Genomic DNA, 27,188 nt, shown 5'->3' on the forward strand with positions numbered 1-27,188 from the left:
TTTAAATGCAACCCATTGATCTAAACTCTTGAAGTTGTAGTTGAGAAGACATATATGGCGTTTTTGTAGATGAAGTAGATGATACGGTGGGTAAGTGAAATAAAAATGCTCTCTCTTCATTTTTATAAAGAATTCTCTATCATAATTTTTACTTTATTTTTTTCATCTTAGGCACAGCATGCTAACAACCAATTATGTCCCATTGCTTCAGCAAGTGTCCCATATATTGAAACTGTTGAAATGGGACTGGATTACTTGTTGCTACCGACATTTGTATTTCTAATTCCACGGATACTAAAAATATAATATTTGTTTACCTGCAGCTTCACCTTTGGGGTAAGCTCTAAAACGATAAAAGATTTTTGCTTCATGACTATTTTTGCTCTAAGGATTTTTTTTTAATCTGTATTTCTGATTTATGTTAAGAAAATTTATTTAATTTTCTGTATTGATTTGCAGGTTTTTGAGATCATTCCTTCATTGATTGGACATTTTGGAATTAAGATCTGTGCTTGGACTTATATGGGATGGCCTACTGCTGTTCTCCTCATTTTCTTAGTATTGCACTCATTACTGTTAATGGTTGCGAAAATTTCAATGTGATGAATTTTTAGTTTTTAGTTCATTTGAATGTGTTACTTTTGATGGAATGGGAACTAACTGATGTAACTGAATATTGATATTGTATGGAAGCACATTTCAGTGTGAAGAATTTTTAGTTTTTAGTTCATTTGAATGTGTTACTTTTGATGGAATCTCTGCCCATTGTAAAGAGTAATCAAAGCAGTTTTGGCAAGTCTTAAAATATGTGAGAAATTTAAAATTCATAAAGCCATATACGTACAATTAATTGTCTAATATGCCTTGTAATCTTGTTATCAACACTTTTTAATCTCTAATTCAACACCTTTTAATCTTGTTCTCAACACCTTATAATCTTATTCTCAACACTTTTAATCTCTAGCTCAACACTTTTTAATCTCTAGCTCAACACATTTTAATCTTATTCTCAACACATTTTAATCTTCTCCTCAACACTTTTTAATCTTTTTTTTCGACACCTTTAATCTTGTTCTCAACATTTTTTAATCTTTTTTTCTCAATACCTTTAATCTTTTTTTCTCTAACACATTTAATCTTGTTCTCAACATTTTTTTATTGTTTTATCAACACCTTTAATTTAATATTACTCTCAACAAATTTGATCTTATTCTCAACACTTTTTAATCTTTTTCTCAACACTTTAAATCTTGTTCTCAACACTTTTTAATCTTATTCTTCACACTTTTTAATTTTTTTATCAACATCTTTAATTTAATTTTATTCTCAACATCTTTCATCTTATTCTCAACACTTTTTAATCTATAACTCAACACCTTTTAATCTTATTCTCAACACTTTTTAATCTCTAACTCAACACCATTTAATATTATTCTCAACACCTTTTAATCTTGTTATCAACACCTTAAATCTTTTTTTCAACACTTTTTAATCTCTAACTCAACACCTTTTAATCTTGTTCAACACCTTTTAATTTTATTCAACACCTTTTGTTATCAACACTTTTTAATCTTTAGCTCAACACCTTTTAATCTTGTTCTCAACAACTTATAATCTTATTCTCAACACCTTAAATCTTATTCTCAACACTTTTAATCTTTAACTCAACACTTTTTAATCTCTAGTTCAATACCTTTTAATCTTATTCTCAATACATTTCAATCTTATTCTTAACACTTTTTATTCATTTTTCTCAACACCTTTGATCTTGGTCTCAACATTTTTTATTTTTTTTTCTCAACACCTTTAATCTTTTTTTCTCAACACATTTAATCTTTTTCTCAACACTTTTTAATAGTTTTATCAACACCTTTAATTTAATATTACTCTCAACACATTTAATCTTGTTCTCAACACTTTTTAATCTTTTTCTCAACACTTTAAATCTTGTTCTCAACACTTTTTAATCTTGTACTTCACACTTTTTAATCTTTTTATCAACACCTTTAATTTAATCTTATTCTCAACACCTTTGATCTTATTCTCAACACTTTTTAATCTTATTTTTCAACACTTTTTAATCTCTAACTCAACACCTTTTAATCTCATTCTCAATACTTTTTAATCTCACTAAACACTTTTTAATCTTATTCTCAACACCTTAAATCTTATTCTCAATACTTTTAATCTTATTCTCAACACTTTTTAATCTTGTTTTCAACAACTTTTAAACTCTAACTCAAAACCTTTTAATATTATTTTCAACACTTTTAATCTTGTTATCAACACTTTTAATATTGATATCAACAACTTTCTAATCTTATTCCCAATACTTTTAATCTTGTTTTCAATACTTTTTAATATTGTTCTTAACAACTTTTAATCTTATTCTCAACACTTTTTAATCTTATTCTCAACAACTTTTAAAACTATTCTCCACACCTTAAGTCTTTTTTTCAACACTTTTTAATCTCTAACTCAACACTTTGTAATTTTATTCTCAATACCTTATAATCTTATTCTCCACACCTTAAGTCTTTTTCTCATCACTTTTAATCTATAACTCAACACTTTTTAATCTCTAGCTCAATACCTTTTAATCTTATTTTCAACACCTTTTAATCTTGTTCTTAACAATTTTTAATCTTATTTTTCACACTTTTTAATCTTGTTCTCAACACTTTTTAATCTTGTTCTCAACAATTTAAATCTTGTTCTCAACAATTTTAATCTTGTTCTCAATACTTTTTAATCTTAATCTCAACAACTTTTAATCTTATTCTCAAAACTTTTAATCTTGTTCTCAATACTTTATAATCTCTAGCTCAAAACTTTTTAATTCTTATTCTCAACACCTTAAATCTTATTCTCAACACTTCTAATCTTATTCTCAACACCTTAAATCTTGTTCTCAACACTTTTTAATCTCTAACTCAACACCTTTAAAAATAATTTCTTTTTTCACTACAACATGGGTACAGCACGACCCGTTTACAGCAGAGGATCCCAGTCCGAAATCTAAACCTTCTTTTTTATGGATTGGGATCCTCTGTTGTAAACGGGTCGTGCTGTACTCATACTGTAGTGAAAAAAGAAATTATTTTTAAATTGGTAACTATAGAGTCCAACGAAAAAATGAACGACGTTAAAAAAAAAAAAAAAAAAAAAAAAAAAAAAAAAAGATAAAGGAAAAAAGGAAAATAAAATATCCTTTCTGTCGCATCCCTACCAAAAAAAAAAAAAACTTCAGAGCCTCCCTCCCTCGTCACCGTACGTGTAATACCCCTACTTTTAAAAAGGATATTCCTGGTATTTAATGGTATTTAATTTATTATTTAAGTGCATTTTATTTGATTATGTGTCATTATTTTTTTATTAGGTGCTTAATTATTTTCTTTTGTGGTGATTTAATTTATTTAAATGATATCTATTTTTAGTTATTTGATTGGAATTACTTGTTAGTATTTTAATTATTTAATTGGCATTAATGGTTTAAGTGTAATTGGTTTAATTATTCTATGTGTGTCTTATTTGGTTTAATTGGGTTTACTAATTATTATTTTGTTCAATTAGATTATTTGTTAAGTATTTAATGGTGAATAGGGTAAATAGGTAAATACATCTAACAAGGGTTTTAATTACAGTATAAATTAGGGTTTTATATTATAGCCGTCGTAAGTTTCTACGTTAATTGGATGGGCCGGTTAGGATTGTAAGTTGGACTTAAATGAACCTAGGGTTTAGGAAAACTCTATAAGTATAAGGTAGACGTCTGTGTAGGGTTTTTTTAAACAAAACACACGTTTTGTGGAAGTGGAGAAGGAAAAACGCAGTTTTTCACATTCTGCCAAGGTTTGATCAAAGCTCCGATCCTGCTTCGTCCGTGGTCCGATCGAGCTAAAATTTGGAGGAGAGGTTCACGACTCAGTGACGCACAATCTGAACGGTGGAGATCAGAGTTTGACCTCGAGAACAGTGATTCGTACTCGTGAACAGTAACTGGGTCGCACAGGTTTTTTTTCCATTCTGCCCAGATTTCATCAAACATCCGATCCCGCTTCGTCCGTGGTCCGATCAATCTGAAATTTGGAGGAGAGGTTCATGACTCAGTGTCGCACAATCTGAACGATGAAGATCAGATTTTGAGTTCGGGAATAGTGTTTCGTACCCATGAACAGTAATCGGGTTTTGGAACTCGCCGGGATTTTTTAAGAAGACGACGTTGAAACTTTGAACAAAAGTTTCTGAGGCAAGATTCTATCCTTACTCTTTCCCTTAGGCTTCATACTCTTTGCACTCTTAAATGATTTCAGGATTAATGAAGATTAAACCAAATTAAAATGATATCTGTTTTGCTATGAAACTGGTAGTTACAGTAGTATTGTATGCTTGTTCAACCTAGACTAAGCATGTTTGTGGATGCATTGTGGTTCTGTGGTTCACGTTTTTCCTTACCACTGCTAGTATAAATTATTGGAAGGATGGGTCTAGATGATAGCTATCTTAACTTCTATAATAGCAACTGTTGGAACTTAAATACTAGGAGGATTTGAGTTTAACACTAGATCGGTTTTGTGGAACACTATAATTTGAGCATGTCTACATACATACTGTGAATATTGTTTTGATGCTTACATTATCACAGTTAGTATCAACTGTGGAGGTTAGGATTTTGTGATACATACCCTACATATCTGTATGTCATTTGTAAGGTGTTAAATGGAAGTTTTAATTAATTCTGTCTTTATATCAGACTAAAGGGAACAACTTAAATTGGGCATGTATATGTTGTTGTTGTGACCTTATTTTATCACTGCTAACATTGAATATTGGATGTTGGAATTTAGTTGATAAATACTTGATTTATTGGTATTATTGACTACTGGAGGATTGGAAAGTAGGCACCGGTATGGGACGGTGGCATACTAAAGATGGGTTTGGTTTTTAAATCAATACCATTACCCACCTACTTGGAATAAGGATGGGATTAACTAAAAGTTAAGTCCCGTGGATTTGTGTTGTCATGGCAACTACTTGTTAAGCGGCAATACCAGGGATTTTGGATGGATTTTATATATGTACTGTTATGGTGCCTCAGTATGAGCTTGAGCCTTAGGACCGATGGCTAGGGAGCGTATATGCATTGGGATGTGTAGCTGGCTACGATGGTTGGAGGTGTACCCTGTTTAGGTATAGGTACATATGCCCACTTCGTGTGCGTTTTAGCATGTTACCTCTATTCAGGTTGAGACCGGCCTGTAGTCCAGTGAGAGTCCTTTAGTGTGACTATATATATATTTACGGACTATTAGCTATTGTTGAATTGTTTATGATGTACATGCGTATCGGGCCTCTGTTTGGATTGTAGTAATATAGAACTTGCGCGTGGGCCTGACCCACTTCTATTTTTCAGGTACACGACAGTTTCAGGCTTAGACGTGTTCGTACTGAGCAGAGGTCTCTATTCACTCTTCCGACGATGTAGGGCTCTCTCTATAGTTTTATTTCTGAACGTTTATTACAGTTGTTCTATCTTCCGTTTGGATGTTTAATAGGGGTCCACTAGAGATGGATTCCCAAGTTGTAAACTGATGGAGTTTTGGAGTTTGGGTTTGATGGATTTTAATAATTATAATATTTTGCGGATTCTATTTTTAGTTCCTTCCAGCTTTAATTTCATTTCTTAATTTATTTTGTATTCCGTGTTCATTATAAAATATTAATTGTTTGATATTCCCTCGGGTTTGGGCCTGGGCCTGATCAACCCGTGTCTCGGATCCGAGGGGTATCTCAGTACGCCATCTCCCTCTCTCGTCACGGTGTATCTCAAAATAGCATACTGGATATTGGATTTTTAAAGCATCAATTCGTCCCTGTCTTGCGGCTGTATTTTCATGTACTCACCATTTCATTCCCTCTTTTTCTCTTTATAAACCCTAACTCTCTGTCTAAAAATCACACTTCTTTCTGCACAGTATATCATTATACTGGAAAAGACAAATCATTTAGAATCAAAAATTCAACATATAAATTTTGTATGCTGATTTTTCCTTTCTAATTTTCACGCTATTTTGGAAAGAAAATTCGGTTCTTCCATATAAACCTCTTTTTTTTTGTTGCCGAGAAGACAGAGAGGAGAAGGATAGGAAACGAAATTTTGGGTTATTCTAATCTAAATTTAATTTCCTCCCATATAACAATTTACAATGTATAATATTAAAATAAAGCAAATATAGATAATTGATAATCCATAAAGTAAATTAATATGTGGAATATGAATAATTTATATTTAAGTAAGACAACTTTATATTATATATATGACTAACGATCATTCACAAATCATGACGACTCCATTTAGATTCTCATTTATTTATTTATTTTTATTTCGATATATATATATATTTATTTATTTATTTTAGTTGTCATAGGTTTATCATCGTTATGTTTCATGCAATTGCAGTGACAAAACTCATGCAACTTGAGTGTAGTGAGAATTATAGAAATTAGGTAATTAACAATTAGCACTTGTACTTGCGAAGATTTGTTCTAATATCATAGGACTAAAGATTAAACAAAACTAAAATTAGAATTAACCTTCTGTTTGATTGCTGGTAAAACGTGGGAAGATAAAACAAAATCAAAATCTAAATCAATTGGAATTTCATTGTTTAATACCTTCCAGAATTAACATATCTTAATTCACGCTTCTGGCTTGAATTGAGTGAAGTTATTCAAATACTGGTTACCCAATCAACATCAGAATGAAATTTTTAATTCCTTTTCCCCTCCATTTTCTCGACAAACAAACGTAGTAAAAGTATTCAGTTATAGATTAGTCTAAATTATTAAATAACGCAACACATAACTTAAAAAAAAAACTAGTACCTTCAACAAATATGAAGTTCCAAAATTTTTAATTGGCTCAATTATTCCCGTCAAATTCAAATACTGGAAAAAGCAAATCATTTAGAATAAAAAATTCAACATATAAATTTTGTATGCTGATTTTTCCTTTGTAATTTTCACGCTATTTCGGAAAGAAAACTCGGTTCTTCCGTATAAACCTCTTTTTTGTTGTCAAAAAGGCAGAGGAGAAGGATAGGAAACCAAAATTTGGGGTAAGTCTTTTGTGTAAAATGTTATTTTATCAAAAGAGATACTTCTTCTTTTGTTCTTCTATTGTGGTAAGTCTTTTGTATAAGATGTTGTTTTATCAATGATTCAGGCATTTGTTGTTGATGTTACTTTGTACGTGTGTAGTCATCAATTTTAAAGGCTCATGAGCCTGTTGGTAGTACGCGGAGAGGTTTCTTGAAAGATGTATGGAGGAATAGCTTGATGTTGTTTAAATTAAATAAAGATGAAATTTTAAAATGTAGACAGGTATGTATGATTCATTTAACTATTCATGTTTCATTTCATTATCCGTGTTCTATTTTTTATATTTATAATTATGATGTGTTCCAGTTCTTTTTCCCTACATCAAATGACAACCATTGGCTCCTCTACGTTGTTGATATTGACAAATTAACAATTTATTACCTGGACTCCCTTGGCAACAAAATTAGAAGAAAATATGCTTACTTATTGGTAATGAGGTTTTAATGAACTCCTGATTAGAAGTTTCAATGTGTTTTTTTATGTTAGTTTTGAAGTTTCAATGTTATTAACTAACGTGTATGAAGATCATTTATAATTGCAGAAGGAATTCATGGAAGTTTTATTTAACAAAAAATTCAGAAAATTCAAGACTGTTGATATGTGAAAGTCCCAAAACAATCCGATGGGTATAAGTTTGTTTTTTAATTTATTTTTTTAAAGAAAATTAAATAATTTTATTACGAAATTTTTTTATTATGTTAAAATGTTATTTAAGATCTCAATTTGTAATAAAACTTTTGTCCATGTTATTGAATAGTAGGGATAGTTGTGGAGTGTTCGTGATGAGGTACATGCAATTTTTTAATGGCAAATTGGAGCTCAAGTTCGACACAGTATGTTAAAAAAATTCATATCCGTAGTGGTTTCATCTTATAAATTTCAAAATTCATATGTCTAAATGTAATTCGGTGTGGTTGCTCTTGTTTGCAGGTAGACCCATATGAAATGAGATGCAAGCTTGGATTGGAGCTACTTTTAGATAAAGATAACAAACACATTCAAAAGTTGAGGGATATTATGCAAAAGATATGTAAATGATTTTTCAAATAAGATAGTGTTGCAACGTGTACATTTGATTATCCATTGGTTTTATCTGGTTGACTTATAAGTTCATTTTTTTAATTTGATTGAATTAAGCAAATTAATTAGAAATACATTAAGAAATATTGTTTCCTTTGTTTATAAATGAATTAAACAAAGTTCATCTTTTGATTGATTTGTTCCCTTTGCTTTATCTTCTTCAAAGGAAAAAAAAAATTATCAACCTCAAAATTAACAAAGTTAATCTTTTTATTGATTTGTTCAGTGGTGAATGCATCATATTGCATTTTTGTCTACATAAGAATGAAACTTGTTAAATATTTCATCAAACTAAAGCAAATGCCAGTATGATTAGATTTGAACACACGCCATTCTTGATTAAAAGAATCGTATTTGATCTGAAGTTATGAAATTGCTTTTTGAACAAGAATTTAATTTTATATGTTATATATATAGGATAAGGATCCTCTCCAGGAAAAGAGAGATCATGCACACTCACCAACCATTGATATGACATCATTACTAGTGTTGACAATAAGATTAAAAGTGTTGAAAATAAGATTTAAGGTGTTCACAATAAGAATAAAAAGTGTTGAGAATAAGATTAAAAGTGTTGAGAATAAGATTGAAGGTGTTGAGAATAAGATTAAAAAGTGTTGAGCTAGAGATTAAAAAGTGTTGAGAACAAGAATAAAAGTGTTGAGAATAAGATTAAAAAGTATTGAGCTAGAAATTAAAAAGTATTGAGGACAAGATTAAAAAGTGTTGAGCTAGAGATTAAAAGTGTTGAGAATAAGATTAAAAGTTGTTGAGAACAAGATTAAAAAACGTTAAGAACAAAATTAAAAAGTGTTGAGTTAGAGATTAAAAAGTGTTGAGGACAAGATTAAAAATGTTGAGAATAAGATTAAAAGTTGTTGAGAATAACATTAAAAAGTGTTGAAAACAAGATTAAAAAGTGTTAAAAACAAGATTAAAAAGTGTTGAGAACAAGATTAAAAGTGTTGAGAATAAGATTAAAAGTTATTGAGAACAATATTAAAAAGTATTGAGAACAAGATTAAAAACTGTTGAGAAAAAGATTAAAAAGTGTTGAGTTAGAGAGTAAAAAGTGTTGAGAACAAGATTAAAAGTGCAGAGAATAAGATTAAAAGCTGTTGAGAATAACATTAAAAAGTGTTGAGAGCAACATTAAAAAGTGTTGAGAAAATGATTAAAAGTGTTGAGAATAAGATTAAAAGTTGTTGAGAACAACATTAAAAAGTGTTGAGAACTAGATTAAATAGTGTTGAGAAAAAGATTAAAAAATGTTGAGTTAGTGATTAAAAAGTGTTGAGAACTAGATTAAACAGTGTTGAGAAAAAGATTAAAAAATGTTGAGTTAGTGATTAAAAAGTGTTGAGAATAAGATTAAAAGTTGTTAAAAACAATATTGAAAAGTGTTGAGAATAAGATTAAAAAGTGTCGAGAAAAAAATTATAAGTATTGAGAATAAGATTAAAAGTTGTTGAGAACAAAATTAAAAAGTGTTGAAAATAAGATTAAAGTGTTGAAAATAAGATTTAAGGTGTTAAAAAAAGATTAAAAAGTGTAGAGAACAAGATTAAAAAGTGTTGAGAATAAGATTAAATGTATTGAGAATAAGATTAAAAGGTGTTCATTTATAAATTAAAAAGTATTGAGAACAAAATTTAAGGTGTTGAGAATAAGATTAAAAGTGTTGAGAATAAGATTTAAGGTGTTGAGAATAAGAATTAAAAAGTTTTGAGCTAGAGATTATAAAGTGTTGAGAACAAGATTAAAAGTTTTAAGAATAAGATTAAAAGTTGTTGAGAACAAGATTAAAAAATATTGAGAACAAGATTAAAAGTATTGAGAACAAGGTTAAAAAGTGTTGAGAACAAGAATAAAAAGTGTGAAAAACAAGATTAAAAAGTGTTAAGAATAAGATTAAAAGGTGTTGAGAATAAGATTAAAAGATATTGAGTTAGAGCTTAAAAAGTGTTGAGTTAGAGATTAAAAATGTTGAGAAAAAGATTTAAGGTGTTGAAAATAAGATTACAAGGTGTTGAGAATAAGATTAAAAAGTGTTGAGTTAGAGATTAAAAAGTGTTGAAAAAAAGATTAAAAGTGTTGAGAATAGTATTAAAAGTTGTAGATAACAAGATTAAAAAGTGTTGAAAATAAGATTAAAAGTTGTTAAGAATAATATTAAAAGTGTTGAAAACAAGATTAAAAGTATTGGGAATAAGATTAAAAAGTTGTTGAGAACAAGATTAAAAGTGTTGAGAACAAGATTAAAAGTGTTGAAAATAATATTAAAAGGTTTTGAGTTAAAGTTTAAAAGTTGTTGAAAACAAGATTAAAAAGTGTTGAGAACAAGATTAAAAGTATTGAGAATAAGATTCAAGGTGTTGAGAATAAGATTAAAAGGTATTGAGTAAGTGTTGAGAATAAGATTAAAAGGTGTTAAGTTAGAGATTAAAAAGTGTTGAAAAATAAGATTAAAAAGTGTTAAGAATAAGATCAAAGGTGTTGAGAATAAGATTAAATTAAAGATGTTGATAAAAAGATGAAAAAGTGTGAAGTACAAGATTAAAAAGTATTGAGAACAAGATTTAAAGTGTTGAGAAAAAGATTAAAAAGTGTTGAGAACAAGTTCAAATGTGTTGAGAGTAATATTAAATTAAAGGTGTTGATAAAACGATTAAAAAATATTGAGAAAAAGATTAAATGTGTTGAGAAAAAAATATTAAAGGTGTTGAGAAAAAAGATTAAAAAATGTTGAGAACAAGATTAAAGGTATTGAGAAAAATGACTAAAAAGTGTTACGAATAAGATTAAAAGGTGTTGAGAATAAGATTAAAAGGTGTTGAGTTAGAGATTAAAAAGTGTTGAGTTAAAAATTAAAAGTGTTGAGAATAAGATTTAAGGTGTTGAGAATAAGAATATAAGTTGTTGAGAATAAGATTAAAAGGTGTTGAGTACAAGATTAAAAAGTGTTAAATAAGAATATAAGTTGTTGAGAATAAGATTTAAGGTGTTGTAAACAAGATTTAAGGTATTGAATAAGATTAAAAAGTATTGATAAAAAAATGAACTTATAAGTCAACCAGATAAAACCAATAGATAATCAAATGTACATGTTGCAACACTATCTTATTTGAAAAATCATTTACATATCTTTTGCATAATATCCCTCAACTTTTGAATGTGTTTGTTATCTTTATCTAAAAGTAGCTCCAATCCAAGCTTGCATCTCATTTCATATGGGTCTACCTGCAAACAAGAGCAACCACACCGAATTACATTTAGACATATGAATTTTGAAATTTATAAGATGAAACCACTACGGATATGAAATTTTTTAACATACTGTGTCGAACTTGAGCTCCAATTCACCATTAAAAAATTGCATGTACCTCATCGTGAACACTCCACAACTATCCCTAATATTCAATAATATGGACAAAAATTTTATTACAAATTGAGATCTTAAATAACATTTTAACATAATAAAAAAATTTCGTAATAAAATTATTTAATTTTCTTAAAAAAAAATAAATTAAAAAACAAACTTATACCCATAAGATTGTTTCGGGAATTTCACATCAACAGTTTTGAATTTTCTGAATTTTTTGTTAAATAAAACTTTCATGAATTCCTTCTGCAATTATAAATGATATTCATACACGTTAGTTAACAACATTGAAACTTCAAAACTAACATAAAAAAAGCACATTGAAACTTCTAATCAGGAGTTTATTAAAACCTCATTACCAATAAGTAAACATATTTTCTTCTAATTTTGTTGTCAAGGGAGTCCAGGTAATAAATTGTTAATTCGTCAATATCAAGAATGTAGAGCAGCCAATGGTTGTCATTTGACGTAGGGAAAAAGAACCGGAATACATCATAATTATAAATATAAAAAATAGAACACGGATAATGAAATGAAACATAAATAGTTAAATGAATCATGCTTACCTGTCTACATTTTAAAATTTCATCTTCGTTTAATTTAAACAACATCAAGCTATTCCTCCATACATCTTTCAAGAAACCTCTCCGCGTACTACCAACAAGCTCATGAGCCTTTAAAATTGATGACTACACACGTACAAAGCAACATCAACAACAAATGCCTGAATCATTGATAAAATAACATTTTATACAAAAGACTTACCCCAATAGAAGAACAAAAGGAGAAGTATCTCTTTTGATAAAACAACATTTTATACAAAAGACTTACCCCAAATTTTGGTTTCCTATCCTTCTCCTCTACCTTCTCGACAACAAAAAAGAGGTTTATACGGAATAACCGGGTTTTCTTTCCGAAATTGCGTGAAAATTACAAAGGAAAAATCCGCATACAAAATTTATATGTTGAATTTTTTATTCTAAATGATTTGCCTTTTCCAGTATTTGAATTTGACGGGAATAATCGAGCCAATTAAAAATTTATGGAACTTCATTTTTGGTGAAGGTATGAGTTTTTTTTTAAGTTATGTGTTGCGTTCTTTAATAATTTAGACTAATCTATAACTGAATACTTTTACTACATTTGTTTGTCAAGAAAATGGAGGGGAAAAGGAATTAAAAATTTCATTCTGATGTCGATTGGGTAACCAGTATTTGAATAACTTTACTCAATTCAAGCCAGAAGCGTGAATTAAGATATGTTAATTCTGGAAGGTATTAAACAATGAAATTCCAATTGATTCAAATTATGATTTTGTTTTATCTTCCCACATTTTACCAGCAATCAAACAAAAGGTTAATTCTAATTTTAGTTTTGTTAATTTTAGTTTTGTTTAATCTCTAGTCCTATGATATTAGAACAAATCTTTGCAAGTACAAGTGCTAATTGTTAATTACCTAATTTCTCTAATTCTCACTACACTCAAGTTGCATGAGTTTTGTCACTGCAATTGCATGAAACATAACGATGATAAACGTATGACAACTAATATATATATATATATATATATATATATATATATATATATATATCGAAATATAAATAAATAAATAAATAAATAGATAAGAATCTAAATGGAGTCGTCATAATTTGTGAATGATCGTTAGTCATATATATAATATAAAGTTGTCTTACTTAAATATAAATTATTCATATTTCACTTATTAATTTACTTTATGGATTATCAATTATCTATATTTGCTTTATTTTAATATTATACATGGTAAATTGATATATGGGAGGAAATTAAATTTAGATTAGAATAACCCAAAATTTCGTTTCCTATCCTTCTCCTCTCTGCCTTCTCGAAAACAAAAAAAGATGTTTATATGGAAGAACCGAGTTTTCTTTCTGAAATAATGTGAAAATTAGAAAGGAAAAATCAGCATACAAAATTTATATGTTGAATTTTTGATTCTAAATGATTTTTCTTTTCCAGTATAATGATATACTGTGCAGAAATAAGTGTGATTTTTAGAGAGAGAGTTAGGGTTTATAAAGAGAAAAAGAGGGAAAGAAATGGTGAGTACCTGAAAATACAGCCACAAGACAGGGACGAATCGATGCCTGAAAAATCCAATATCCAGTATGCTATTTTGAGATACACCGTGACGAGAGAGGGAAATGGCGTACGGTGACGAGGGAGGGAGGCTCTGAAGTTTGTTTTCCTTTTTTTTTTTTTTTTTTGTTTTTTTGGTAGGGATGCGACAGAAAGGATATTTTATTTTCCTTTTTTCCTTTATCTTTTTTACTTTCTATTTTTTTTTTTATTTAACGTCGTTCATTTTTCCGTTGGACTCTATACGTACCAATTTAAAAATGATTTCTTTTTTCACTACAGCATGGGTACAACACTACCCGTTTAGAACAGAGGATCCCAGTCCATAAAAAAGAAGGTTTGGATCACGGACTAGGATCCTCTGCTATAAACGGATCGTGTTGTACCCATGCTGTAGTGAAAAAAGAAATTGTTTTTAAAGGTGTTGAGCTAGAGATTAAAAAGTGTTGAGAATAAGACTTAAGGTGTTGAGAATAAGATTAAAAGTGTTGAGAATAAGATTTAAGGTGTTGAGAATAAGAATTAAAAAGTTTTGAGCTAGATATTATAAAGTGTTGAGAATAAGATTTAAGGTGTTGAGAATAAGAATTAAAAAGTTTTGAGCTAGATAATATAAAGTGTTGATAATAAGATTAAAAGTTTTGAGAATAAGATTAAAAGTTGTTGAGAATAAGATTAAAAAGTGTTGAGAACGAGATTAAAAGTGTTGAGAACGAGATTTAAATAGTTGAGAACAAGATTAAAAAGTGTTGAGAATAAGATTAAAAAGTGTGAAAAATAAGATTAAAAAGTGTTAAGAACAAGATTAAAAGGTGTTGATAATAAAATTAAAAGGTATTGAGTTAGAGATTAAAAAGTGTTGAGTTAGAGATTAAAAGTGTAGAGAAAAAAATTTAAGGTGTTGAGAATAAGATTAAAAAGTGTTGAGTTCAAGATTAAAAAGTGTTGAAAAAAAAATTAAAAATGTTGAGAATAGTATTAAAAGTTGTTGAGAACAAGATTAAAAAGTATTGAGAACAAAATTAAAAGTTGTTAAGAACAATATTAAAAAGTGTTGAAAACAAGATTAAAAGTATTGGGAATAAGATTAAAAAGTTGTTGAAAACAAGATTAAAAGTGTTGAGAACAAGAGTAAAAGTGTTGAAAATAACATTAAAAGGTTTTGAGTTAGAGTTTAAAAGTTGTTGAAAACAAGATTAAAAAGTGTTGAGAACAAGATTAAAAGTATTGAGAATAAGATTTAAGGTATTGAGAATAAGATTAAAAGGTGTTGAGAATAAGATTAAAAGGTGTTAAGTGAGATTAAAAAGTGTTGAGAATAAGATTAAAAGGTGTTGAGTTAGAGATTAAAAAGTATTGAAAAATAAGATTAAAAAGTGTTGAGAATAAGATCAAAGATGTTGAGAATGAGATTAAATTAAAGGTGTTGATAAAAAGATGAAAAAGTGTGAAGTACAAGATTTAAAAGTGTTGAGAACAAGATTTAAAGTATTGAGAAAAAGATTAAAAAGTGTTGAGAACAAGTTCAAATGTGTTGAGAGTAATATTAAATTAAAGGTGTTGATAAAATGATTAAAAAGTATTGAGAAAAAGATTAAATGTGTTGAGAAAAAAATGTTAAAGGTGTTAGAGAAAAAAGATTAAAAAATGTTGAGAACAAGATTAAAGGTGTTGAGAAAAATGACTAAAAAGTGTTACGAATAAGATTAAAAGGTGTTGATAATAAGATTAAAAGGTATTAAGTTAGAAATTTAAAAGTGTTGAATTAAAGATTAAAAGTGTTGAGAATAAGATTTAAGGTATTGAGAATAAGATTATAAGTTGTTGAGAACAAGATTACAAGGTGTTGAGCTAAAGATTAAAAAATGTTGATAACAAAAGGTGTTGAAAAAGATTAAAAGGTGTTGAATAAGATTAAAAAGTGTTGAGTTAGAGATTGAGGAAAAGATTTAAGGTGTTGAGAATAAGATTAAAAGGTGTTGAGAATAATATTAATTGGTGTTGAGGTAGAGATTAAAAAGTGTTGAGAATAAGATTAAAATGTGTTGAGTTATGGATTAAAAAGTGTTGAGAAAAAGATTAAAAAGTGTTGAAAATAAGATGAAAGGTGTTGAAAATAAAATTAAATTAAAGGTGTTGATAAAAAGATTAAAAAGTGTGAAGAATAAGATTAAAAAGTGTTGAGAACAAGATTTAAAGTGTTGAGAAAAAGATTAAAAAGTGTTGAAATTAAGATCAAATTTGTTGAGAGTAATATTAAATTAAAGGTGTTGATAAAACGATTAAAAAATGTTGAGAATAAGATTAAATGTGTTAGAGAAAAAAAAGATTAAAGGTGTTGAGAAAAAAGATTAAAAAATGTTGAGAACAAGATTAAAGGTGTTGAAAAAAAAGATTAAAATATGTTGAGAATAAGATTAAAAGGTATTGAGTTAGAGATTAAAAAGTGTTGAGCTAGAGATTAAAAGTATTGAAAATAATATTTAAGGTGTTGAGAATAAGATTATAAGGTGTTAAGAACAAGATTAAAAGGTGTTAAGTAAAAGATTAAAAAGTGTTGATACCAAGATTAAAAGGCATATTAGACAATTAATTGTATGTATATGGCTTTAAGAATTTTAAATTTCTCACATATTTTAAGACTTGCCAAAACTACTTTGATTACTCTTTACAATGGGCAGAGATTCCATCAAAAGTAACACATTCAAATGAACTAAAAACTAAAAATTCTTCACATTGAAATGTGCTTCCATACAATATCAATATTCAGTTACATCAGTTAGTTCCCATTCCATCAAAAGTAACACATTCAAATGAACTAAAAACTAAAAATTCATCACATTGAAATTTTCGCAACCATTAACAGTAATGAGTGCAATACTAAGAAAATGAGGAGAACAGCAGTAAGTCATCCCATATAAGTCCAAGCACATTTATTAATTCCAAAATGTCTAATCAATGAAGGAATGATCTCAAAAACCTGCAAATCAATACAGAAAATTAAATAAATTTTCTTAACATAAATCAAAAATACAGATTAAAAAAAAAATCCTTAAAAATAGTTATAAAGCAAAAATCTTTTATCGTTTTAGAGCTTATCCCAAAGGTGAAGCTGCAGGTAAACAGATATTATATTTTTAGTATCCCTGGAATTAAAAGTACAAATGTCGATAGCAACAAGTAATCCAGTCCCATTTCAACAGTTTCAATATTTGGGACACTAGCTAAAGAAATAAAGTAAAAATTATGATACAGAATTCTTTATAAAAATGAATAGAGAGCATTTTTATTTCACTTACCCACTATACCGTCTACTTCATCTACAAAATTATGTGTTTGGGGGAGGGGGGGGGGGGGGGTGAGCAAAGGCCTGGCAGATACAAAAACAACGCCATATATGTCTTCTCAACTAGAACTTCAAGAGTTTAGATCAATGGGTTCCATTTAAAAAAAACACAATAAATAAAAATAAAATATGTATTACCATCAATAAATAGCCAATTATGATTACAATAAGATAACAAAGTGTCTTAGAGAATGCATGAAACCTCTTGTTTACATGTCTATTTGTTTGTGTGTCTGTTTATTGTTTACAAAAACACATATATATGAAGAAATCTCAACTTTCATTACACTATCCCAAGCATAATACAACAAAGGGGTTTATGGCCTCCTTCACCTAATGGACTATCCATTTGAAAATTGGAGAAAAAAAAAATGAAAAAAAAAAAAAAAACAAAAATGATAAGAGCTATCTTACCTTTAAAGTTCAAATCATGACATTTAAATCCTAAAACCATTAGGATACCAAAACTTTGTTTCAATTCAAAGCTCTTTCAGGTCATAATTAATAACACAATCAACAAATTCAATTGTGTTCTTAAATGATATGATACAATTACAATTTTTAAATGCTAGCTAAAAATTTAAATAACTTGCTTTGACTATATTGTTAGCCATAATCAAAATTGAATTCTTTTTAGCTACAAAACCCCACTTCATCAACTACTTTTTGTTAAAGGTGTTCAATTATGGGGGTAAGTAAATGGATCTAAGAAGAACCCAAATTTTGGTTTCCTATCTTTCTCCTCTGCCTTCTCGACAACAAAAAAGAGGTTTATATGGAAGAACCGAGTTTTCTTTCCGAAATAACGTGAAAATTAAAAAGGAAAAATCAGTTAGAAATTTATGGAACTTCATTTTTGGTGAAGGTACTAGTTTTTTTTTAAGTTATGTGTTGCGTTCTTTAATAATTTAGGCTAATCTATAACTGAATACTTTTACTACGTTTGTTTGTCGAGAAAATAGAGGGGAAAAGGAATTAAAAATTTCATTCTGATGTCGATTGGGTAACCAGTATTTGAATAGCTTCACTCAATTCAAGCCAGAAGTGTGAATTAAGATATGCTAATTCTCAAAGGTATTAAACAATGAAATTCCAATTGATTCAGATTTTAATTTTGTTTTCTCTTCCCACGTTTTACCAGCAATCAAATTGAAGGTTAATTCTAATTTTAGCTTTGTTAAGTTTAGTTTTGTTTAATATCTAGTTCTATGATATTAGGACAAATCTTCGCATGTACAAGTGCTAATTATTAATTACCTAATTTCTCTAATTCTCACTACACTCAAGTTGCATGAGTTTTGTTACTGCAATTGCATAAAACATGACGATGATAAACATATGACAACTAATATATATATATATATATATATATATATATATATATTTTGAAATAAAAATAAATAAATAAATGAGAATCTAATGAATGATCGTTGGTCATATATATAATATAAAGTTGTCTTACTTAAATATAAATTATTCACATTCCACATATTAATTTACTTCATGGATTATCAATTATCTATATTTGCTTTATTTTCCGTGTGAATATTATACATTGTAAATTGATCCATGGGAGGAAATTAAATTTAGATTAGAATAACCCAAAATTTGGTTTCTTATCCTCTCCTCTACAACAAAAAAAGAGGTTTATACGGAAAAACCGAATTTTCTTTCCAAAATAGCGTGAAAATTAAAAAGGAAAAATTAGCAGACAAAATTTATATGTTGAATTTTTGATTCTAAATGATTTGTCTTTTCCAATATAATGATATGATATGCAGAGATCAGTGTGATTTTTAGAGAGAGAGAGTTAGGGTTTATGAAGAGGGAAAGAGAGAAAGAAAGGGTGAGTACCTGAAAATACAGTTGCAAGACAGGGACGAATTGATGCCTTTAAATCCCAGTACCCAGTATGCTATTTTGAGATGCACCGTGACGAGAGAGGGACTTGGCAATCATCATAGCTTCGTGTCTTAAAATTGGGCTTCATAAGCACTAATTCCCAATTGTTGTCTCTTTCTTTTTATAATCACCTTGTGCCAAGTGTCTTCATTACATCAAGTTAATACACACTATCAGATCCCCTAGATGATTCGCCAATTAACCAATTAATTTGCACTATGTGGCTGAAAATAAAAAATTATTTTTATGGTGCAAACACTTTTATATGTACTATAGTGACTCGAAACAAAATAACTCTTAAGAGAAGAGTCAATAAACCTAATACTTATTATGGGGTGAAAGGCACGAGGCCAATCTCTTCCTTAACAACAATCATACAATTTCTTATTTTTTGTTTCTTCAATTTGCTTTTATTATTATATTTTTTTGTCATCATTATTGGTTAGTGATTAACATGTAGTATTACTTTCTTAAACCTTAAAAAATAATACGTAAAACAAAGAAAAAAAAAAAAAAAAAAAACTCACTTGTTGCATTCGATGATAGAGATACTTGTTTTGATTTTCTGATTATTATTATTTTTTAAAATCAATTGATTATTTTTTATATTTTTTGTAAAATAATTATTATTAATGATATAAAAACAATTGGACCAATTAATAATAATAATAAATATTTTATGTTCAAACAAACTAAACATGTATTAAAAACTTTCACCAAGATATGAATACTCGAGACAGACTTTAAATATAAAAAAGTCAAAATTAGGATGAAAGAGGAAGTGGGGTGGTGCTCTTTCATCCTAATTTTAAAATAATTAGCCAATAATGATGACAATACTGGTGGGTAAGTCCTAGAGGAAGAGTAGATATGTAGATATTAAAATGACTGCTCCTGTTTTTGGGTTTTTAGTTGGTTGTTTTGTTATTTATTTTTTTCAATTACATATGTGAGTCTTGAGAAATGATAAATATTTTGAATAATTTTCATATAATGATATGGTATGTGATTTGACAGTCACGTATAATTTAAAAATAAATTTTTAGGAGAGAGAATGGAGAAAGGGAGAGAAAGGAGAGACGAAAAGAGCGAATTTGCATGAAAGAGAGAGAGTGAAGTGAACAAGAGTGGGTTGTGATGAATTTTGACAAATAAAATTGTAATATCATTCATTATGGCTGATTGTGACTTTTTAATTAGAAAAAATTACATCACTGCCTATGTAGATTCAAAATAAGGATCATGAATTGTATTTTGATGTGTATGGTAACTCATTTTTTAATTATTATTATTTTTAATTTAGTTAAAATAGTGCATACAAGAGAATCTGACTTTGGTGCATGCCCATTTCTTTTTTCAAATTTTGTATGTGATGTTTTGTCAATGACGAATGGCTATAGTGATGACCAGGAACACCACCATCTGACATATGAAATGGTCAGTTATTAAATTTACATGGTGAAATCAATGGAGAAGTTTCATTGTAAATATGAATTTATGTACTTCTGAATATGATAGTGTTTTAAATATTAATTTATATAAGCATCAGTTGCTCTCTCCAATTAGTCAATAGAGATGGTGGATGGGGTTGGATTGTACCGTTTATGTCCTCTCGGAACTTCATTATTTAAGCAACTACTATTATTATTACGTAGGAGAGGGACTCGGGCAGGTTGACCAGCCCGAGATTCAGGTTGCTGGGGTTGTTCAAAATTTTATTTTCTTTGACTTTTATGTTTTCTTTACAAAGAAGAGCAAAGACTAAAACACTTACAAGCAAAATTGGTAAAAATCATCGAGAGAGTGAAAACAAATAAATAAATAAATTTGAACTATTTTGAGTTGTAAATCAAACTCAAAACTATTCAAAAGTTGCAAATCACCCCCTTTCAATCATCTAACTTCATTTTCATGCGTCCAAAAGGTCAAAATTATCAAAATACTCCCCTTATTAATTTATATAAAAGTTATAAAATATCATAAATGTACAATACACAGAATACCATTCAGGGGCATCTCGCAACTAACTAATAGTTCAATGGGTTTTTTTTTTTTTATAATTTTGCCTATAATAATAAACAATATTAATAATAACTAATAATAATAATAGTAATAGTAGTAATAATAATATACCCAAAAAAAAAAATAACAAAAATAAATTGTTTGATTATTGCTTGATAGATTCATATGCCTATAAATAGTTTTGGCAAGCTCATAAATTATCAAAAAATAGTTTAAATAATAATAATAATAAATAAATAAATAGTAGTAGTAGTAGTAATTATTAAAATAAAAAAAATAAATTGCTTAGTTGTAAGATATGTATGTGGATCACTTTTAGAACTGTGCAAATTAATAGAAACTCTAGAGTTTAGAACTGCTATATAAGCAAGATTATTTCTGAACACCAAAAAATAAATGAAGTACTTAATTTTGTTGATATGCGCATAATTGCCGTGAAAAGATCAACAGAAATTATATGTATAAGCATAATTAGGGATGGCAATTTTCTCCGACCCGCAGGTTTTCGCCCAACCCTCATTCTTAATGGGGTGGATTTGGTGTTCCCCTAAATGAGTATGGGATGAATATAGTAAAATAATTAAAAATCTGAAAGCAGGTTTGGGGCGGGGGCGGATTTAGTGATGAAATCACCCCGACTCCTCCCCAATTATATATGTTCCTTTTAATTTTTATATATATATATATATATATATATATATATATATATATATATATTCTGTATAAGCATAATTAGGGATGGCAATTTCCTCCGACCTGCAGGTTTTTGCCCAACCCTCATTCTTAATGGGGTGGATTTGGTGTTCCCCTAAATGAGTTTGGAATGAATATAGTAAAATAATTAAAAATCAAAAAGCAAGTTTGGGGCGGGAGCGGATTTAGTGATGAACCCACCCCGACTCCCCCCCAATTATATATGTTCCTTTTAATTTTTATATATATATATATATATATATATATATATATATATATATATATATATTTAATATTTTAAAGACTCTTGTTACTTTATTGGAAGTGCTCGTTAATATATTAATATTTATTATTTAGTAATTTAAAAGTTAGGTTAATTTATTTATTAGCCCAATTTGAACACATTGAGCTAGTTTTTTTTTTTTTTGTTTTTTACTGCATAATAAAAGTGGCATAACCCGACCTACCCTATTGCGCCTCGCAATTAAACTGAGTAAATGGGGCAGAGTCGATACTTTGTCTACAGAAATAAGGATGGAGATGATATAATAATTACAAATCAGTTCCGAAGTAGGGCCAGAGTTGGTATGATAAAATTTTTAACAAGACGGAAAAAGATTTAGCTAAACCCGTCCCAACTCCGTCCGTTGACATCCCCATGCATAATACATCACAATATATCTACTCCTGTCCAATGTATAAACCTCGCTGTCAGTCCTTCAAAATTGGGCCAAATTCGCCCGCCCTTGAGAACATCATCTAGTCTCTATTAAATTTTAATGTGAGATTATTAAAGTGTTCCTGGTAAGGAATTCAAAGAAAAATAAAGTCCAATCAATATATAAAATACTTTTTAAAACAAAATCAATTAATTTTAAGACTGAAATAGCTAGGGTGAAATTTGGATAGCCCCAACCCGGGTGCAACCTCAACCTGAATTTGGGTAGTTTGGGTTGCTCCAAACTCGAACCAACTGCGGGTTTTTACCTGCCAACCCGGACACGATTTTAAAATCCAAAACTAGAATTGGCCAGATGTTGGCGTAAGTGACGGCTTAGGATTCTCAATGAAATGGCGATCTTGTCAGGTTCTCTCACTTCTGTAATTTAGGGTTCTGTAATTTGGGGTTCAGTAAGTTGAATGGAGTAATATGTATTTCGGGTTGGTTGGGTTGAGTTCGGGAGCTTTCTACCCTAAGCCCAACCCAGATGGGCTCAGGACAAAAAGTTTGAACCCAAGCCCAATCTGAATTTCCTATTTTAGGATGTTTTCAACATGACACGATTTTGTGTGGGGGTAATTGTTGAAGCGTTCCCCTAAATAACTAATTGCGTTTGTGTAATAAACTGGAATTGTTAGCCTGAATAAATAAATCACATTTTATTAATTTATTTACTCTATTTTCATGGAATCAGAATATGAAAAGGTTTTTTAGTATTTTTTTATTTTTTTATATATAGCTCCAATAACAATGGTGGTGTTTCAAACTTTCCAGTTTACAAAATATTAGAAAGGGAAGATACAAGGAAAAAAAGAAGAGCATGGCAATACAATGTCCTCGTTGGAGGCTATCAAGATCTGATCGTCGCATTCTTTACGTTTGATCGTATAACTTCCAGCCTCCCGCACACCTCCTCTTCCAGCATTTATTATCCAGAGACGCACCATCTAGAAGAAAAGAAAAAAACTCTGCGGTAAAGCTCCACCAGTGCCCTGGTCCATTTTAGTAAAGTAATCCAGGTGAGCTGTATACATTTTTATGTTTCTTGAAATGTCGAATTAAGCAGAACAATTTTCTGCATGCATTTACTATTTTAAAGAATCACTTTCACAAGTATTCAAAATCATGGTTATGTTTTCCTTATCATGCGTGTTTAGGCAAATTATGAAATCGAGATGCTTTCAAAGCCATAAAAATATACTCCGTAGTAGCTAACAGGGTAACATTTACCTGCAGTACTTATGGTATAAATTGCAGCCCTAACACAACCACGAGCACAAAATGCTTTTCCGTTTCCCTGCATTTTGAAATATTGAACAAGAAGATATCAATGAAAAATTAATTCTCAGTATGTTAACAGAACAAAACGCTCAGGCAGGCGTCTTTGGGACCTTCAAGCTTCTGTATCCATCAACCCCATCATTTGAGATGGAAAGATGCAATAAAATAACCTCAAGGAGCATTTTAGTGAAGCACATCTCAATAAACTCACAAAGCAACTTGTGGGGGAAAAAAAAAAAAAAAATCAAGTTTAAGAGCAGATTGCTGGCATTCACGTATTTGTAAGGCCACATACTCACCAACATAGCATTGTTTGAAATTGCCACCAAATTTCAGTTTATTTTATTCAACAGCCAATTGAAACAATTGGCGTTCTATAGCCAAACAATTTCAAACTAACAGGGGAACAGTTTAGAGTGAAATAGTATTTTAGCAAACAAGGATCTTTTAGCGAAAAAGATGGACAACACCAAGTTTCTGTCACCAGTACTTTTACCAGGCAGCTCAATCAGAACATTTAACATTTCAACTAAAGTCAACGAAGAAGAAGCTAAATTCAACAAATATACGACACAGTGAAAATAAGATTCAGACAACCATCAAATATGCTGTTAGCTGTAACTACGCAAATTATTTTATAGTTGCATTTAAGTAAATTTGTTTATTAAATTTCAGTAATATCACCAAATCAAAAGTAAAAAAAGGACAGAAAAATGATACTATATGATATCTTCATATATGATACACAAACAACTAATCTCAAACCCAAACTAAGTAATTTCTACAACAAAAAAATTAACTGAACAAACAAAATATCAGGTCTTAAAACAAAAGATTTTACTATTTAAGTTTCAGTGCAATCAAAAGGGAGGAATGAAGAAACCACAAAGATCTTTACAAAGTCCATCTATTTCTATAATCATTATACATAGCATGGGGCAATGTCATTCCTTCTAATTGCACACTCCCTATTTTCTGCCCTCTCTTCTAATTCACAAATCAATCATATGATCAACCATGCTCCACAATGACACCTTTTTTTATTAATGCCACAACGCATGCATATCAGTAAGTGACAAGATCGTAGCTCTCAACAATACTCCAGGAGTAGTGAAACTTATGTTTGAACTCGAAGCAAATGAATATTCATTACCAATAAGATCGTAGCTCTCTACAAAGCACCAAGAGTAATGAAACTTATGTTTGAACTCGAAGAAAATGAATATTAATTCAACTTTCACATGGTTGTTCCTCATTAATATAGTCAGTACCTCATCTTCCCCACAATTGTTTTTGGTCACAATCAAATATGACTTTGCTATACTGAAAATTGAAATATAAACTTTTAGATGTACTGGAAATGGGCCTTCTCATTATTGGAGGGGAATTTATTTACTTCTTCTTTGAGGGTATGCCCTCTGTGCGCTGTAATGCTTGATCTTTCTTTAATAGAACACCAATTAAGAAAAGAAAAAAACTTGTGTCAAAGGGAAGAATATAAACATCATGTCTACACATTTTTTCCTCATAATACATGGTGTGTGTGTGTGTGTGTGTGTGTGTGTGTGTGTGTGTGTGCGCGCGCGATCAGTCAATCAGGATTGGGAACTTCCTCAAATTCCAATGCCTGACCTCTTGGGAGAGACACTCAGTTCCTCTCTTCTCAGTCAACAATATCCCCAGACTAAACGGAATTATACTAGCATTATTTCAACATGACTGGTTTAATTAGTCACCTTGACAAAGTAAATTTATTGAAGCAACTAGAATTAAAATAAAGTAGAAGCCTTACAATATTTTCTCTGTACGTAGCCTTCATGATCATGTCTTTCACCTTAGGCCCAGTACTTAGTTGTGGAAGAAACCATGCTTGTTCAGTTAGGTATAGGAACAGGACATAGTGTGAGCTTGTACAACTAGTGGATTCTCAGAGTTGTTCGGTTGCCTAATGATTGTTGCAGTCGTAACAAGAGCATCTGGAACCGCTGATACATTTCAATTCTCTACTTGATTGACATGCCAACTCCATATAGAAGAAACAAATAAATCATTTGGGGTATAGTGGATTCATATCCCACGAGAAGTCGAGGCCAAAACAATTGGATCATTTATGTCATGGCAACACACACAAAATGGGCTGTATCCTACAAAAACGGAAGTTGCTTCTTTCCCTTTGAACATACATATTACATTTCAACAAGGTCTTCTCTTTCAAATAAAAATGTTCTTTCAACTAAAACAGTAGAAGACTTGGCAATCCTAGAGAACAAAGTGGGAGCTTGGATATAGAAAGTGCTAAATTAAGCAACAATTTGACAAACCACAGAAAGTAAGCCGCTGTGATAAAATCCTCTATTCTTAGATTATATCATGAACACAGTGCAACTTCTAGACACCAAAAAGAGGGCAATGTTCTTCTATATATTGCAAATCATAACGATTAAAAAAATAATCAATAACCAAAACAAAAGATTTATATCTATATATGATCTGGACAGTTAAACAACATGCATTTGGCATGAAAACCCTTAAAAAGCAAAAACTCCCAGCCCCTTTTGTAAGTCATTCTGCCAACAGATTCCTAAGAATTTCACTAGAAGATTATTATCATCTCCAACATAGGATGACCTTTGAAGGTGCAAGACTTGTCCCTTACAGGCACAGTAATGGCCGCACAGAGTCCCCGTGTGAGCCAAAGGTAACTTGTCAGTTCTGCACACCACTTTCAACCCTTTACAGATTTCATCCAAGTGCATTTTGATAACCTTCATAGAGAATCTGGATTGCTAAGTGTGGTGTGGTATAGACATTTGTTAATGAGAATATAGTACTTAAAACATATAAATAAGGAAAAAAGAACACCATATATAAATCACATCTGCATATTACACCTGTAACTTGCCAAACGAATTGAAAATTCACAGAGAGAACCTTTCAGATCTACATCCAGCAAGTGAAGAGAAGTGAACAATTTTGTAAGGTTAATTTAATGAAAATAAAATTTCATATATATATATATATATATCATCTACAAATATGATAGCAATCATACCATCTTCTTATGAAATTAATTAGAAGAATATAAGTAAAAATTTGGGGTTTTGACAAACCTTGACCGCATGCCTCAAAAACCAATCACGCCTATTGTTTAAAGCTCTGAAATCTGTACTAGTTACAAACTCAAGTACTCCAAGGCATTTCCTGGAAAGAGTTGTGAAACACTGGGAAAGCAAAAGAAGCCGAAATGCCACAAGCTAGAGCGAAATTGCACTGTGGGTACTCTTTGCAATACACTTAAAGGAAGCACTGTTTGCAATATAAATTTAATGTGGAATACACTCTGTGCCATTTTTGGCTGAACAAACAGCCAAGGATTCCAAGGTGGTGTTCTTCATCCCATCCTCATCCACATTAAATTTATATTACAATCAGTGCTTCCCATACATGAGCAGTCCTTCATCAACCCTTTACAGATTTCATC

At 29.7% G+C, this 27,188-nt stretch overlaps 1 protein-coding gene across 11 annotated transcripts in view; it reads right to left on the minus strand.

Annotated features, from left to right (window-relative positions):
• Nucleotides 1-27,188, minus strand: part of LOC132300208 (uncharacterized) — a 53,796-nt gene that overhangs the window by 25,072 nt on the left and 1,536 nt on the right. For 3 of the 11 annotated variants that reach the window (XR_009480337.1, XR_009480335.1, XR_009480338.1), the window contains 2 exons: nucleotides 23,657-27,187; nucleotides 23,123-23,418 (listed from right to left, as the gene is read on the minus strand). The exons of 3 other annotated variants lie outside the window; for them this stretch is intronic. The gene's annotated coding sequence lies outside the window, so the exon portion shown is untranslated. Of the gene's footprint in view, nucleotides 1-23,122; nucleotides 23,419-23,656; nucleotide 27,188 lie in introns of those variants that run through there. 5 more of the 11 variants (XR_009480344.1, XR_009480341.1, XR_009480342.1 and 2 more) reach the window with 5 other exon arrangements.

Source organism: Cornus florida, unplaced genomic scaffold, assembly GCF_030987335.1.
Source record: "Cornus florida cultivar Cherokee Brave unplaced genomic scaffold, ASM3098733v1 CherokeeBrave_3.0.0_Hap2_Chr03, whole genome shotgun sequence".
NCBI lineage: Eukaryota > Viridiplantae > Streptophyta > Magnoliopsida > Cornales > Cornaceae > Cornus > Cornus florida.